The following is a 19,107-nucleotide window of genomic DNA, read 5'->3' on the forward strand; positions in this document are numbered from 1 at the left end:
GAAACTTGATTGCACGGATGGAAGCAAGCCAAGCGGAACAAAAGCCCACCAGTCCATTTGTTGCGGTTTTGCGGTTTCCGTCCGTCCGTCTAGCGTTGATTCAATCGCGCGGCTGAATTTCAGAATCCAACCCGATACGTGATATAAACTTACTGCCAAAGTTCCGCTACAAACACACATATGTACTAAAATTTAGACGTCGTACGGCATCAAAAACAAGCAGTCACCATCAGTTTCGATTTTATTGGTAAGTACGTAGAGTGTTGGACCTACTTTGGGCCTATTAGGGAGATGGCCACACAACTTTTAAATGAATTTATATTCTCAGAATAAAGTATCAGTGTACTGTTCCTTAAACATTCATATAATTCAACATTATTTTTTCCGAAAGAAAAAAAATTGATTAAAATTAGCGCATGACGGCACAACACCTAACTTAGAAAAGTCAGATTTGAATACTTCGTGTTCCACTCGTCAATAACTGACACCAACTTGCAGTCAGTACATAACTCTCCGAGCTCTCGATCGAAGCAGTTCGTTTTCTGGTGCTGTGCATAAAGTGAACAAGAATATATATTGACAGTGAAGGTCAACTATTGTTTGAGGCAGTCTTTGTTCGCCGGTGCCCAGGCTGGTGAAGTGAATACCAGAATTGCCGGACACGCCGCTATATAAGCTAAGTATTATTTTTCTTTCTTTCGTTTCCCTTTCCCCGATCGGTCTACTTTTCCCTTTTCCCTGAATACAAGTTTCATCTCTCGTTTACACCACGTGCTATCCTCGTGCCTAAATGGCCGAGGGCGAAGGAACATTGGATGGGAATGATATTCCCATGGATTTACCGGATAAACCCGATATTACTCCCTCCCCTGATTCCCCCAGTCCTCCCCGTATTAAAACATACCCAGCCAATTCAAATGGACCCTGGGTGGTGTATTTCCGGCCCAACACGAAATCGCCCAATATTCTAGAAATATCACGGGAGCTGACTGCTAACTACCCGGCCGTAGCTCAGATAACACGTGTTCGAGCTAATAAGATACGCGTTATAGTAAATGACCTCGATCAGGCGAACCAGATTGCTCGCAGCGAGCGTTTTACGAAACAATTTAGAGTGTATGTGCCTTGTAGGGCAGTGGAGATCGATGGAATAGTCGCCGAACCGGGTCTAAAGTGCGAAGACCTGTTGAAGTACGGGGTTGGCTGCTTTAAGGACCCTTCACTTCAAAAGGTGAAGATTCTGGAATGCAAGCAATTGTATTCCGCAAAAACAGAAAATGATAAGACAACTCATTCTCCGTCAGACTCGATTCGGGTGACTTTCTCCGGGTCTGCTCTTCCCAACTATGTCCTCCTGGATAGGGTTCGCTTACCCGTTCGCCTGTTTGTACCGCGGGTAATGAACTGCAGCAATTGCAAGCAACTGGGCCACACAGCCACTTATTGTGGCAATAAAAAACGGTGCGGCAAATGCGAGGGAGAGCATGAGGATGACGCTTGCGGTGGAGAAACTGAGAAGTGTATTTACTGCGGGGGCCCTCCGCATGCTCTTAAGTCATGCCCGGTGTACAAGCAGCGCGGGGATAAAATTAAGCGCTCCCTTAAGGATCGCTCGAGGCACTCTTATGCAGAAATGCTAAAGAATGCTTCGCCATCTGTCCCTTCCGAAAATTCCTTTGCTCTTTTGGCTGGCGTTGAGCAAGAATCTGACGACCCACAAGAGGGAACATCATTGGTTAACCCAGGGGAATCCAGGAAGAGGAGAAATCTAGCCTCCCCTAGATTGCCTCGTAAGGGTGCCAAGGTGTCGTCCACTCAGAGTGCGCCATCTACAACCAATAAATCCAACGGAAGTGATGCACAAAAGCCGAAGCAATTTGCTCCAGGACTTGGAAATATTAATTCTAACAAGGAGTACCCACCACTTCCAGGGACACCAAAAACCCCAAGTGTCCCCGTTTTTCAAACAGATACTCAGTCCAGTAACGGACTAATGAAATTTTCTGACATAGTGGACTTAATTTTCACAGCTTTCAATGTTACTGATCCTCTTAAAAGCCTTCTGATACGTTTTCTCCCTATAGTGCAAACATTTTTGAAGCAGTTGACTACTAAATGGCCCCTCCTTGCAGCGATCGTATCCTTCAATGGCTAAGTCATCGAACGAGGTCACCGATTCGATCACTGTTCTACAGTGGAATTGCAGAAGTATCCTCCCGAAAATCGATTCCTTCAAATTCTTACTAAACAGTTTAAAATGTGATGCTTTCGCATTATGTGAAACCTGGTTAACTTCTGATATAAATTTCAACTTCCACGACTTTAATATAATCCGTCTGGATCGAGAAAACCCTTATGGAGGAGTACTTTTGGGGATCAAAAAGTGCTATTCTTTCAACCGAATTAACCTCCCTTTGACACCAGGCATTGAAATTGTCGCTTGTCAAGTTTTAATCAAAGGTAAAGACCTTTGCATTGCTTCCATCTACATTCCTTCTAGAGCCTCGGTAGGGCACCGAACGCTTTGTAATATCACGGAATCCTTACCGGCACCGCGGCTAGTTCTGGGAGACTTTAACTCGCACGGTACGGTATGGGGTTGTCTTCATGATGATAATAGATCAACATTAATCCAAGATCTTTGCGACAATTTCAACATGACCATCTTAAACACGGGAGAAATGACGCGGATTCCTACACCACCAGCACGCGCAAGCGCGTTGGATTTATCGCTTTGCTCGACATCGCTACAGTTAGATTGCATGTGGAAGGTGATCCCTGATCCCCACGGTAGCGATCATTTGCCTATCGTGATTTCAATTGCTAACGGTTCAAGACCATCGAAAACAATCAATGCCTCGTATGACCTCACACGGAACATTGATTGGAAGAGTTACGCGACCGCGATATCCGTTAAAATCGAATCCACTCAAGAACTTCCTCCGGAGGAAGAGTACAGGTTTTTGGCTGGCTTGATTCTCGACAGTGCGAATCAAGCTCAGACTAAACCAGTACCCAGCGCGAATACCCATGGACGGTCTCCCACACTGTGGTGGGATAAAGAGTGCTCAGAGCTGTACGCGGAGAAGTCCACTGCATATAAGGCCTTCCGGGAAGACGGGTTACCCGCTAGCTATCAACAGTACGCGTCGTTAGAAAGGCGAATGAAGAGTTTAATAAAAGCCAAAAAACGCAGTTATTGGCGCCGGTTCGTCGACGGGTTAACGAGAGAAACAGCGATGAGCACTCTTTGGGGTACGGCTCGACGTATGCGTAACCGTAATAGTACCAACGAGAACGTGGAATATTCAAACCGTTGGATATTCGCTTTCGCCAAGAAGATCTGTCCGGACTCTGTCCCGGTACAGAAAACGTGCCGCGCCGCGTCTCCTCCCGATACCGCGAACGAAACACCGTTTTCGATGGTGGAGTTTTCACTTGCTCTCTTATCATGCAACAATAACGCCCCAGGGTTAGACAGAATCAAATTCAACTTGCTGAAGAATCTGCCTGACACTGCAAAAAGGCGCTTGCTGAACTTATTTAACAAGTTTCTTGAGGGTAACATTGTCCCTCATGACTGGAGGCAAGTGAAGGTCATCGCCATTCAAAAACCAGGGAAACCAGCCTCCGACAACAACTCGTATCGGCCGATTGCAATGCTGTCCTGTATTCGGAAGTTGTTCGAGAAAATTATCTTGTTTCGCCTCGACAATTGGGTTGAAGCAAATGGCTTACTGTCAGATACACAATTTGGCTTCCGCAAAGGCAAAGGGACGAACGATTGCCTTGCGTTGCTTTCTACAGAAATCCAAATGGCCTATGCTAACAAAGAGCAGATGGCATCAGTCTTCTTGGATATTAAGGGGGCTTTTGACTCAGTTTCTATCAATATTCTGTCAGAGAAGCTGCACCAGTATGGTCTTTCACCAATTTTAAATAACTTTTTGCTAAACCTGTTGTCTGAAAAGCACATGCACTTTTCGCATGGCGATTTAACAACATCGCGATTTAGCTACATGGGTCTTCCCCAGGGCTCATGTCTAAGTCCCCTGCTCTACAATTTCTACGTGAATGACATTGACGATTGTCTTGCCAATTCATGCACGCTAAGGCAACTTGCAGACGACGGGGTGGTCTCTGTTACAGGGCCCAAAGCTGCCGACTTGCAAGGACCATTACAAAATACCTTGGACAATTTGTCTGCTTGGGCTCTTCAGCTGGGTATTGAGTTCTCCACGGAGAAAACTGAGTTGGTTGTTTTTTCTAGGAAGCGTGAGCCGGCGCAACTCCAGCTTCTATTAATGGGTGCAACGATCAACCAGGTTTTCACATTTAAATATCTCGGGGTCTGGTTCGACTCTAAAGGTACCTGGGGATGTCACATTAGGTATCTGAAACAGAAATGCCAACAAAGGATCAATTTTCTCCGAACAATAACTGGAACATGGTGGGGTGCTCACCCAGGAGACCTGATCAGGCTGTACAAAACAACGATATTGTCGGTGATGGAGTACGGGTGTTTCTGTTTCCGCTCCGCTGCGAACATACACTTCATCAAACTGGAGAGAATCCAGTATCGTTGCTTGCGCATTGCCTTGGGTTGCATGCATTCGACCCATACGATGAGTCTCGAAGTGCTGGCGGGCGTTCTTCCGCTAAAAAATCGATTTTGGGAACTCTCATATCGATTGCTCATGCGATGCGACATTCTGAACCCGTTGGTGATTGAAAACTTCGAGAGGCTCGTCGAGCTTAATTCTCAAACCCGATTTATGTCCTTGTACTTCGACTACATGGCACAGAGCATTAATCCTTCTACGTATACTCCCAACCGTGTTCGTTTCCTAGATACTTCTGATTCTACTGTATTCTTCGACACATCCATGAAGGAAGAGATTCGTGGAATCCCGGACCATATACGCCCTCAAGTGATCCCCAATATATTTTATAATAAATTCCGAGAAGTCGACTGTGACAAAATGTTCTACACTGACGGATCAAATCTCGATGGGTCCACTGGCTTCGGTATCTTCAACAATACTATCACCGCTTCATTCAAGCTCAATGATCCTGCTTCAGTTTACGTCGCAGAGTTAGCTGCAATTCAGTACACCCTTGGGATCATCGACACTCTGCCCACAGATCACTACTTCATCATTTCGGACAGCCTCAGCTCTATCGAGGTTCTTCGTGCGGTGAAGCCTAAAAAGCAATTCCCGTATTTTCTGGGGAAGATACAGGAGTCCTTGTGTACGTTATCTGAAAAATCTTATCAGATTACCTTTGTTTGGGTCCCCTCTCATTGTTCTATCCCGGGCAATGAAAAGGCCGACTCATTAGCAAAGGTGGGCGCATTAAATGGTGACATATACGAAAGACCAATCTGCTTCAACGAATTTTTTAGTATTTGTCGTCAGAGGACACTCAACAGTTGGCAAACCTCGTGGAGCAATGGTGAACTTGGACGATGGCTACATTCGATTATCCCAAAGGTATCAACGAAACCTTGGTTCAGGGGGATGGATGTGGGTCGGGATTTTATTCGTGTAATGTCCCGACTTATGTCCAACCACTACACCTTAGATGCACATTTGCGGCGTATTGGGCTTGCGGAGAGTAGTCTGTGCGCTTGTGACGAGGGCTATCATGACATCGAGCACGTTGTCTGGGTATGCGCCGGGTATTTGGACGCCAGGTCTCAGTTAAAGGATTCCCTTCGGGCCCGAGGTAGACCACCCAATGTCCCAGTCCGAGATATGCTGGCAAATCGTGATTTCCCCTATATGTCCCTTATTTATACTTTCATAAAAACGATAAATATCCCAATTTAGCCCCTCTCTTTTTTATTTCTCGTTTTTAGAAGTTTCCTCTTGCCGTGTGGAACCGATATGCTTCAGACTGCCACTATGTAACCGCCGTCGCCCTTATCACTACGGAATCTGAAGCGAGAGCGACTCGAGGTCCGAAGGATTCCCTTTGAAGGATCCCCCGCGGGTCCGAAGAATACCATCCGCCAATCCGACCTACTAGACTGAGGCGCAAATTTGTTTCGCTGATCTCCCGTTTGCCTGAAAGTTGCAAGTTTTGCTCTTCTCTACCGGTCACCATCTACGCCTTCTCTCCCCTGTCCTTGAACTACTTCTACACCGATTTTGGAAATGACCAAGCATAAGTATCCGATAAAAAATCAAATTTGTACTCCGTATTACTAGTTTTAAGATAGTTGTAATTTCTACTCTTTGTTAAAACTATTGTCCCCCATCTTGTAAATAGAATTGTATCCCTAGTTTTAAAACATCTGTGAAATTTTTCATAAATATTTGTTCCCCCTTTTGTGTACCAAACTATATTGTTAGTTTTAAGAAAACTGTAAATATTTCCTAAAAAACTATTACTATTGAATTCCTTGTTTTAAAATTTTTCATAAAAAAAAATCTTTTGCCCCCTCTCTTATATATAGAATTTTTTTTCTAGTCTTAAGATAGCTGTAAATTTTTTCTCTTTTATAAAAAAAATATTTCAACATTGTAACCTCCTAGTTTTAAGATATTCAAAATGTAAAAACAAAAGAATTCGGCACCGCCAAGCTAACGCATTTGTGCCTATCAAATAAACGAAATGAAAAAAAAAAACTTGCAGTCAGTTAGACGATATATCGAAACTAACACCACATTGACGCCAGTTCGACACTAAATTCAAACAGTTCACACTGGATGCATTTAGTGTCTAACTGATGCCAATTTTGTCTTAGTTAGGATGTATCGTCTAATTGGCAGCAAGTTGGTGTCAGTTACTGACGAGAGAAACACGAAACATTCAAATCCAACCATTCTATCTATATAATAATTATTTTTACGAAATGTCTCAATTTTCAGAATACAATGAAAATAAATGTTCTGTTCAGCGCATCTGTTCCCCTTGCAAGAATCCGATTATCACCTTCTTGTTGTTTCAAATGTCAGCGAATCGGAAAAAAATCCAATTTCTAACTAGGTATCTAGATCACGGACGTTACTGCATTATTTCTAAAACGAGTCATTCTACTTTTTCCTCCTATGAAAATAAACATAAACATTACACACATGAAAGAACTTTTTCAGCTGTGAAAAGAAGAGCGTCCAAAATAGCGCTAGTAAGAAAGTACCAACTGGTAATGACTAGTTTCACATCAAACATTGAATTGTCACAAGCTGAACTTAATGTCCAAATGAAAATGAAACATGAAATCTCTTCAATCAGCAATCTGTTGAGTAACTTAAAATTATTGATTGCTTATACCTGAAATTGTATTACAATATATTTTCAAGCTTATATTTTAGTTTGGCCGCACTACTGATTCTTTCCTGCGTGCTAGATGAAGAAAGGTTGATTTAATTGTAGTAGTTTATCTGAAGTAAATCTGGCCATTCATAAAAATATTTATTTTAACCAAAGGTTGGATTCGGCCGATTTTTTCTGAATAAATAGGTGCACAATTAATGAATCGTATAACTTAAACTCATTCTTGCACACCATTTTTTATCCAAATCATTATCCAAATCATTATCCAAATCACTATCTCATATGCTTGGTTTCAAACCAAGAGGTGCCAATAGGATCTACTGCTATAATAGGCACATTACCCTATCTACCGGTGTACAAGTCGTAGCCTGGCTGGTGTTTGACAGTGAAAAATTTTACGAACCAATTATTGGATACTTTATACCCTACGTGGTTCAAGAGGATTTTGTGATTTTCTACTTCTAATGCGAAATGCTTTATTTTTGTGTGCTGGTAGAATGAAACGATGTTCAAATGCGATTATTTATGTGAAGGGGTCAGTGCAAGAACAGCCTAAAAGAACACAAAAAATGAGATTACTGGTTTTTATTATCGATTTCAGTGTGCTGAATATTTGTGCAGTGATTCGCATTCGAAAATTTTAAATTTGAGTGTTTTATTTCATTAACATGTTTTTTTATTGGGTTTAAAAGAAGCTCAAAGCTAATTTTTAATCAACCATATCTTCTTTCCGTATAAATATATTCCTGGAAACAGAAACAAAAAAAAAAGTTTTCGAGTTGCAATGATACATAAAAAGGCTATTATCGTTTAGTGTAAGGTTTCCTCTTATATCTCGAAACAAGCTTTTTGGAGTTGGGCCGTTCTTGCACTGAGCTGCTCTTGTGTAAATGGTTGTTAGTTTTCAGATTAGTTCAGAATATAAAATTGGAATCTGTTAGGCAAAGTACGGTGTTATGCACACTGCTGGTGTATTTTAAACTGCAAAATTCAATAAAAATGTTATGATACCATAAATTTACCAGAAAATTTCAAATACTTCTGAACAAGAAAAGCAAAGCAATATTCCGTTGCGGAGCTTGTCCTTCTGTTTCGCTAGTCTTGCCAGCCACGAAGGACTGCAGAACAATTGCAGTACATGTGTCTGCTTCCGAATGACCCGATCAGCAGGTCATAACAAAATACTATCAAGACTATAACTCCTGTTGATTTTTATTTCCTATTATATCAGCTGGTATCCAATCAGAACTAAACGTCAAAACTAGAACAGAAGGCAATTTTCTTTCAAACTGTGTTATAAATTTGGTCTCGTTACTAGTTAAACTAACAGAAAATTATGACAAGTCAAGTACCGACATGGGATGTAGCTTTGATAAATTTTTGTTATGAGCTTCTGATCGGGTAACGAGGACCTTAAGCTGTCCCCGGTAATTTTTTCTCTGTGTAATGCTCAAACTCAACGGATGTTAAGATTCAAGCGAGAACGCCTCATTAGGAGGCTTTGAAACGAAAAACGTTTTTTCTCACAGCGTTGGAAAAAATTTCATGAAAACGAAATATTGTATTCGGGATATTGGTAGAGTATTACTGATTGATTTTCATGAAGATTTTTGCAACGGTGCGAGAAAAACTGCTTTTTTCGTTTTCCAAAATAGCCGCTTTTTAGAGCTTTCTCAGTTGAACCTTAAAATGAGCCTATCTGTATCAATTTAGAACTTAGTGCATCATAAACAAATGCAGAATGTTTCACTTTAATCTGTTCACGATTACACTGATAATATATACTCGTAAATATAATAAAATTGATCGTGCAATGCACGAATTCATTCGTCGTTTTCTGCAACGAAATATGTTCGTGCATTCTAAATAGTAGGTTTCGTTCATTTCATGAACAAGAATGGTCGCTTGGTGAACGACAGCTTTCGTAAATTTTACACATTTAATGTACACTGCACGAATGTTATCGTTGATGTTTTGTTTATTTTAATAAGCGTTTCTGTATATTACGAACGATTTCTTAGAAAAGTTTTCGTATTTACTAGCCTCTTATTGTTTTCAGTCGATCATCTGGGATCATCGATTTTTTTTATTTAAAAATATCGATGAGGCCAAATCAATTTCACTGTGGTACCAAGAAATGGCCGCTTAATGAACGAAAGTTTTCGTAAATTTTATTTATTTAGTGTACATTGCACGAATGTAATCGTTGATAGCGGCATTATTTTTCGTGAATGATACGAAATGAATCGTTTATTTCAATAAATGTTTGTGTATATTACGAACGACTTCGTTGGTCACACGAATTCATTTCGTTCATATTAGAAAAATTTTTGTATTTATTTTCCTCTAATTTTTGCATTTGATCCTTTAAAATTGATGTTTGACAACACCGATTTTTTTTAATTAAAAAAACAGATCTGACAAAATCGATTTTATTGTGTTATGAAGAAATGGCCGCTTGATAAACGAAAATTTTCATAAATATTACTTATTTAGTGTGAATTGCACGAATGTTGTCGTTGAAAACGACATTATTTTTCGTGAATGAAACGAAATGTTTTGTTTATTTTAATAAACGTTTGTGTATATTACAAACAATCTCGTTGGTCACACGAATTCATTTCGTTCGTCTAAAAGAAGTTTTCGTATTAACATATTATTTTGACATTACTCCGGCACACAGTGGCACGACAAGTGACAAAACCCCAAAAATCAATGTCTTGTAATTCTTTTGTAAATATTTATTTTATTTTTCTCTTAGTTTGAATAAAGGTATCACAAAATTTTACTATAGTCGAATGAAAAATGAATTTTTAACATGTCGTTGAAGCAAGTGATGTCGAGGATTTCTGTTCAATTCAATTCATTAAAATTTTTAGTACCTTAGAGTTTCAAATGGCGTTATCTCAAGAACTACACAGCCGATTGAAGCAATTTTAAGTTCATTGAAAAGAAGAATGAATATGCTAAACTATAGGTGGGAGATTTTTGTGCAAAACTGATTTACGTTTGTTCTGCATCAAAAAAATCCAATTAAAAAGTTTCATATCATATCAATAATTTATCTTTATACGTCTTCCAATTTTTGAGATGGTCTCCCATGGGTCACTTATCATGAATCTGACTCAAAATTTAGTGTACTTTCAAGATATATAGGGTTCATCTTGCGCATTTTTGCTCCGAAGTTGGTATATCTATGTTTTGCCTTTCTCATATAAAGAAAGGCTATGCAATCACTGTAAAAATCGACTTTTTAACGGAGGCCCGGAGGGCCAAGTGTCATACACCATTCGATTCAGTTCATCGAGATCGGCAAATGTCTGTGTGTGTGTGTATGTATGTGTGTGTGTATGTGTGTGTGTGTATGTGTGTGTGTGTCATTTAAACTCACACAATTTTCTCAGAGATGGCTGAACCGATTTTCGCAAACTTAGTTTCATATGAAAGGTATAACGCTCCCATAAGCTGCTATTGAATTTTTAGTTGATCCGATTTCCGGTTCCGGAGTTACGGGTTGAAGAGTGCGGTCACCCAGCAAATTCCCATACAAACTGGTACCACCATGATGTTCAAATGATGTAAAACATATTAAAATTGATGTAACATTACTCTAGTTTGCGGGTCTGGATCACTAATGATCAATCAAAGCAGCTTTGACCACATTGGCCACCTATGACAGTTCATGACGCCCCCGGGGAACCCGCCAAGTTCCTAACCTAATATCACACCCATTCCCCAACGAATTCTCTACCGATTTTTACAAACTTGATTTCAAATGAAAGATACAGTAATACCATTGACTGCTGCTGAAATTAATTCTGTTCTGACTCTTGCTTCCGGAGTTACAGGGGTGTTAGTAAGGATACACTGGAATTTCCCATATAAATCGGTACAATCGTAATACCTCAGAGGCTAAAAACTATTGAAATGGTCACCAAATTACTTCTAATCGCAGATCTAGATCACTGATTGCCAATCAAACATTCTTTGAATATATTGTCCACTATCGACGATTCCGGAAGTCCGGAATTCCGGGCATATTCCACAAATAAAGTCACATTGGTTCTTCGGTGATGACTGAACCGATTTTCTCAAACCAAGTCTCAAATGGAAGGCAAAATATGCAGCTGAGTATTGCATCAGAGCCCCTCCGCCCCCCCGCCTTGTCCTTACATCTCTCTCCTTCATCACTACCGTCCCCTTGGACCACCCTCACGCCCGCATTTCCTTCATCCACCCCGTATACCAAAATAAGATGAAGGATTTCTGACGCATCCTCCACTCCCACTCTACTAACCCCCCATTCCCTCCACGTTTAAACCCATCCCGATCAGAAGAGAATAACAGATTTATAACAACTGGAGTTATTTATTTCAAAAATATTTTGAAGCAGAACCTGTTATAAATCCGGCTGGTTAGTTGTTAAAATAACAGAAAATAAAACAAAAAACTAGTTAATGATAACAAAATTGGAACAAAATTTGATATGATTTTATCAAAGTTAAAACAAAATGAGATATAGTTTTTTTCCAAAACTTTATTGCAACCTCTGTGAGAGATTAGATAAAAACTGTATTAGATATAATCATCTATTGACAGTGATCTAGTCACAAACGATCAATTCATAAATTGATCGTTTCATAACAGATTATGTTGTAATATTGATAGTATAGAAAACTGTCCGCAATCCACTTTCAATTCCTTTATCTGAATATAACCCCAGTTGTTATAAATATCAACCATAGTTATAATTGTGTTATTGTTTTGTTATGCTCTTCTGATCGGGATTCCACCAACATTTCAAAATATAATCACATGAAGATAACATTGAACTCATGCTGATTAAGCTAATTAAATACTATTCTTTTGCCTTTCTCATATAGAAAGGTTACGCAATTGCTCCAAAAACCGACTTTCTAACCGAGGCCCGGAGGGCCGAGTCTCATATAACATTCGACTCAGTTCGCCGAGATCACAAAATATCTGTGTGTATGTATGTGTATATGTGTGTATGTGTGTATGTATGTATGTATGTATGTATGTATGTATGTATGTGTGTGTATGTGTGTGTATGTGACCAAAAATGTCACTCATTTTTCTCAGAGATGGCTGAACCGATTTTGACAAACTTAGTCTCAAATGAAAGGTGCAACGTTCCCATGCTATTGAATTTCTAATGGATCCGACTTCCGGTTCCGGAATTACAGGGTGATAAGTACGAACACGCAGAAAATGTCGATTTTAATAAATTCTGCAATGAATGTATAAAGGTGAAATTTTTTCCAAAATATGACCACAACTGCTTCGATTTGTAGTATTAGGTCACTAACATCCATTCAAAGTCTATTTGGCCACATTGGCCACCATCCTCAGTTCCGGAAGCCCCGGCGGAAGTATCCAAATTCAGAATAACATTCACATCGGTTTCTCGGAGATGGCTAGACCAATTCGATTAAAGTTGGCCTCAAATGAAAGGTATTGCGTCCCCGTAAATGGCTATTTAATTTCATCCCGATCCGACTTCCGGTACCGGAGTTACAGGTTGTGGCGTGCGATCACATAGCAAATTGTGATTCAAACCGATACTCCGATGAAAGCAAAAAAGGTAAAAATTTCGCTAAAATGTCTCTCAAACAACTTAAATTTGCTGTTTTTGGTCACCGACGGCCAACCAAACTTTCGTTGACTACATTGACCACCATAGATGGTTCCGGAAGTGCCCGGGAAAAGCGGCCACCTTTCAAAATTTACGAACTCACATCAGTTTCCCGGAAATGGTTGGGCCGATTTTCACAAACTTAGTCCCAAATGATAGCTATAATATCCCCACAGATGTCTATAAAATTTCGTACAGATCGCTTATATGGGTCCGGAAATATAGACTAAATCGTCCGGTCACATATGAAATTCCCATATAAGCCGGAACCCATTTTTTTTCAAAGGGGGGACCCCATGAAATTTAAGAAATCGAATTCGTATTTTTGATGCCAAACATCTTTAAAATGCATGAAACGTCGAGATTTTATGTTATCTCGAAAAAAAATTTTTTTATAAAAATCGACTTTTTGGGACTTTGCCGATTTCACACCTTTTTGCCTTTCTCAATAGAAAGGTATTACAATTGCTCTGAAAACCGACTGTTTAACGGAGGCCCGGAGGGCCGAGTGACATATACCATTCGATTCAGTTCGTCGAGTTCGGCAAATGTCTGTTTGTGTATGTATGTGTGTGTATGTATGTGTGTGTATGTGCGTCTGTGTGTGTACGCGAACACAATCTCACTCACTTTTCTTAGAGATGGATGAACCGATTTTTACAAACTTAGTCCCAAATGAAAGGTGCAACGTTCCCATAGGCTGCTATTGAATTTCTAATGGATCCGACTTCCGGTTCCGGAATTACAGGGTGATGAGTACGATCACGCAGAAAATGTCGATTTTAAGAAATTCTGCAATGAATGTATAATGGTGAAAATTTTTCCAAAATGTGACCAGAACTGCTTCGATTTGTAGTACTAGGTCATTAACAGCCATTCAAAGTCTCTTTGGTCACATTGGCCACCATCATCGGTTCCGGAATCCCCGGCGGAAGTATCTAAATTCAGAATAACAGTCACATCGGTTTCTCGGAGATGGCTAGACCGATTCGGCTAAACTTGGTCTCAAATGAAAGGTATTGCGTCCCCGTAAATGGCTATTTAATTTCATCCCGATCCGACTTCCGGTTCCGGAGTTACAGGCCTGGGCGTGCGATCACATAGCAAATTGTGATTCAAACCGATACTCCGATGAAAGCAAAAAAGGTAAAAATTTCGCTAAAATGTCTCTCAAACAACTTAAATTTGCTGTTTTTGGTCACCGACGGCCAACCAAACTTTCGTTGACTACATTGACCACCATAGATGGTTCCGGAAGTGCCCGGGAAAAGCGGCCACCTTTCAAAATTTACGAACTCACATCAGTTTCCCGGAAATGGTTTGGCCGATTTTCACAAACTTAGTCCCAAATGATAGCTATAATATCCCCACAGATGTTGATAAAATTTCGTACGGATCGCTTATATGGGGCCGGAAATATAGACCAAATCGTCCGGTCACATATGAAATTCCCATATAAGCCGGAACTCAATTTTTTTTTTCAAAGGGGGGACCCCATGAAATTTCAGAAATCGAATTCGTATATTTGATGCCAAACATCTTTAAAATGCACGAAACGTCGAGATTTTATGTTATCTCGAAAATTTTTTTTTTGTAAAAATCGACTTTTTGGGACTTTGCCGATTTCGCACCTTTTTGCCTTTCTCAATAGAAAGGTATTGCAATTGCTCTGAAAACCGACTTTTTAACGGAGGCCCGGAGGGCCGAGTGATATATACCATTCGATTCAGTTCGTCGAGTTCGGCAAATGTCTGTGTGTGTGTATGTATGTGTGTGTGTGTATGTGCGTCTGTGTGTGTGTACGCGAACACAATCTCACTCACTTTTCTCAGAGATGGATGAACTGATTTTTACAAACTTAGTCCCAAATGAAAGGTGCAACGTTCCCATAGGCTGCTATTGAATTTCTAATGGATCCGACTTCCGGTTCCGGAATTACAGGGTGATGAGTACGATCACGCAGAAAATGTCGATTTTAAAAAATTCTGCAATGAATGTATAATGGTGAAAATTTTTCCAAAATGTGACCACAACTGCTTCGATTTGTAGTACTAGGTCATTAACAGCCATTGAAAGTCTCTTTGGTCACATTGGCCACCATCATCGGTTCCGGAAGCCCCGGCGGAAGTATCCAAATTCAGACTAACAATCACATCGGTTTCTCGGAGGTGGCTAGACCGAATCAACCAAGCTTAGTCTCAAATGAAAGATGTTGCGTCCCCGTAAATGGCTATTAAATTTTATCCCCAACCGACTTCCGGTTCCGGAGTTACGGGTTGTGGCGTGCGATCACATAGCAAATTGTGATTCAAACCGATACCCCGATGGAAGCAAAAAAGGTAAAAATTTCGCTAAAATGTCTCTCAAATAACTTAACTTTGCAGTTCTAGGTCACCGACGGCCAAACAAACTTTCGTTGACTACATTGACCACCATAGACGGTTCCGGAAGTGCCCGGGAAAAGCGGCCATCTTTCAAAATTTACGAACTCACATCAGTTTCCCGAAATGATTGGGCCGATTTTCACAAACTTAGTCCCAAATGATAGCTATAACATCCCCATAGATGTATATAAAATTTCGTACGGATCGCTTATATGGGTCCGGAAATATAGACTAAATCGTTCGGTCACATATGAAATTACCATATAAGTCGGAACTCTAATTTTTTTCAAAAAATTTCAGAAATCGAATTCGTATTTTTGATGCCAAACATCTTTAAAATGCATGAAACGTCGAGATTTTATGTTATCTCGAAAAAAATTTATTTATGAAAATCGACTTTTTGTTTTTTCTTTTACAAAATTTTAGAACTCGAATAATGATTTATTTTCCTGTATATGGTTGTCATGTGATGTATAATAATAAAATGTAATATATGCATTTAAAAGTTTTTAATGAATATAAACAACGCACACATTCTCGTGATTCATGATTGAGAAAGGCACAATTGCACCGCTAGGTGGATTAAAATAGGTTTTTATAACTTAGAATCGCGAAAACAGTTTATTTTTTGTCCTCCAAAGCAGGCCACCCCCTTAGGGTGATTACTACACCTTGTGATAGTATTATTGAGTGTCACGAAGCTCGTATCTATATTGGTGCATATGGTCAAGGCTTCTGTATGTCACGTTACATTTTTACGCATATTTCATAAGATAAGTCAGCAAAAACAATAAAAGCATATTCTATCACAACTGCACATTATTAAGGGCACTAAACCGCACATTTTTTTCTACAGAAAGTTTTTTTCTATCATGAACCGTTTTCACTTTATTGTCATTTTAATACGTCTGTCACGTTACACAATTTTCGCAGTTAGTTTGGAGGTTGCACGACTAAATAGAAAAAGTCTGTTCCGTTGGCCCTCAAATTTGCATGAAAACAGTTGTAAGTTGAAGCTTAGAAAGCAAGGAAGAGTTTGAAATATAGTTTTCCTGAAGAAAAACTTTGTTTTCGATTTTATGGTGTATTCTCAATGATCTGTCACGTTACAACTAGAATCTGTCACGTTATAGTTCTGCATTTTTATTGAAGCAAGGATATCAAGACAAGCGTACACAAATCATCCTTAATCTAGAAACTGAGTATTAACGGGAAATTTAATGTTTATTTTGAAAAACATATTGGTTTTGATGAACAAACGCGAAATTTTTTTGAAAAGGTCGTAATTTGACGAAGTAACATATTACGTCGAAAGAAAATCCAAAATAACTTGAAAACATCTGCATTTTGAAAGATAATTTTTCGTGAGCATTTTGAATTGAAACCCCATTTTGAAATACATTCTATAACTAAATTATTTAAAGAAAAAAAAATAAATAAAAATTCAAAATTAAAATAATAATTGAAATTGTAAAACGTTTTATTGTTATTTTCTCTACGATGCAATTATATTTTAAAGGTTTTTTTATTTGCACGTACGATTTAAACGTGTGGTATTTGTGAGTAATTTAGTAAAAGGGCGTATTTTCACTACTAGATATTTTTGTTGAAAAAAATCAAAATATATCGAAAAAAAAATCTTAACAGCATTTTGCTTCGAAATCATATTTAGTATTAATATTGTATAAGAAAATTATATTTATGACTGGCAAATACTAAGAAATTTAGAAGAATGCTTGAAGTTAAAAATGTTTTCTTACTAAGAACTTCCTAATAGTGCAATTGTAGTTTCATCAGTTTACAGGTTTTCGTTAACAAAAAAACATTGTTTTTCTGTAATTGTATTTTCATTTTTTTTTTGTTTTTTTAACAATATATTTGTATTTTTAACATTTTTCTGTCTTTTTTTAAAAAAAATTTACCAAAAAATATTCACACAGAACAATTAATTCCCTAGAACTCGCTATCATATAGTTTTGCTGCACAAATGGCGATTTTCGAAAAATATATGCTGAAAGTAGTGCATTCAAGATCTCATACGCCCTTTTTAAATATTACTCTTGAATAAAAATTGTTTGTTTAATATTGAAAAATACTTAGTCTCCCATATACATGAAACGTAAAAGGTTTCATCACAATCAAAGATGGTCACCAATATTGACGCAATTGAATCAAACTTGATAGAATTGCTTTACAGCAGAAAAAATCTGTCATGTTACATAAGATATTCTGTGTTTTCTTAACAATTAATAAAACTTTAAAGTTTTCACAATACAGTTTCAAAAAGTAGACTCAAAGTAGTTAGAAAAAATGCAGGTTAGACATTGTATGCACGCTGTTGGTGTGGTCCACAAAACATTTTTGAATTTTTGATCTGTCACGTTACAAGTTATTTGGTTTCCATTACTTCACAACTGAAAATAAACAATAATCCATATTCATCAAAATTTTTCAAGCAATATCATCAAATTTAAATTAGACTACGATAGAAAAATGTTGTTGCAAGCAAAAAGTTGAAAATATGGATATTCAACTCCTCCTTACGGTCTTTTAGTCACTTTCAGGTCATGCAAGTAGCATCAACAAACTTTCATAAATGACAGACATGAAATTTTTTTCTGGGATCACCATTCATATTTTTTAATATTAGAGGTTATAAACATACGGAAAACTAACAGTTTGACGCAAAATTTGATAAAAAATAATTTCGCCTGTGGTTGCCATTTTCGGAGCCTTGACCATATGAAAGATTATTTCTAATCTCAATTAGTCATTTATTTATGCCATCTACAATAATCTCACGGCAAAAAAATATGAAAATTAACTTAATCGTATTTCATAATATCGCAGAAAAACTATCCCGAGAAAACGAAAAGCCCATAATACCCCCATGGTTATGGACCAATTTCACCACCACTGCATGGTGTTTTGATAGTGTTTTTAATGGGATAAAAACACCATCACCAATCCCTTCTAAAATCCATCTTTTGGTGTATCTATGGGTTATTGCGACCATTTTATGGTATTTTAAGGTTGCACAGAGAATGCGCAAAATTCGCAAACGAAAAAAGCAGTTTTTTTCCACAGCGTATGTCAGATCTTCATAAAAATCAATCAGCAGTACTGTAACAACATTCTACACACGCTGATTGATTTTTATGAAGATCTGACATACGGTGTGGAAAAAACTGCTTTTTTCGTTTGCGAATTTTGCGCATTCTCCGTGCAACCTTAATGGTTGTGAAAATAGGCACATGCCATATTTATGGTCTTTACATGGGGTTGTATGGTGTCTGAGACCATGAGAATTTGCTCGGGATTCATTTAATAATGTTTCATGAATAAATGTATGCTGTATATCATGCACATAAAACGAACCCTGAAAATCATACAAATCTTTGTGTTTCTATGGAAATTTATATTTTGCTGCTTGAGCCTTGCGCGCTATTCATTCAACTTTCAGCGAAAATATCGTAACTTGTGGTAAAATGAACACGTTAAGCAAAGTCATTATTTTCTAACTAATAAATGATTGAGATACTACAATCACCTTATACGTTTCTTGTTAAACATGCTTTGTACATATTTGGTGAAAATATTTCGACATAAACACAAGTTTTCAAACATTATTCTTGATTTCAAAACATGTCCAAAAAAGAGACATGTTTAGGGATCATCCATAAATGACGTAGCATTATATGGGGGAGAGGGGAGTATTTTGTATTTTGTGAAGATGTGTGACGACAGGGGGTAGGGGGTCATGTCATGCTACGTAGCTGTATT

At 38.4% G+C, this 19,107-nt stretch overlaps 1 protein-coding gene across 5 annotated transcripts in view; it reads right to left on the bottom strand.

Moving 5' to 3' along the window:
• LOC131689698 (cyclic nucleotide-gated cation channel alpha-3) overlaps positions 1 to 19,107 on the bottom strand; it is a 520,080-nt gene that overhangs the window by 192,822 nt on the left and 308,151 nt on the right. The window lies entirely within an intron of this gene.

Source organism: Topomyia yanbarensis, chromosome 3 (genome assembly GCF_030247195.1).
Source record: "Topomyia yanbarensis strain Yona2022 chromosome 3, ASM3024719v1, whole genome shotgun sequence".
NCBI lineage: Eukaryota > Metazoa > Arthropoda > Insecta > Diptera > Culicidae > Topomyia > Topomyia yanbarensis.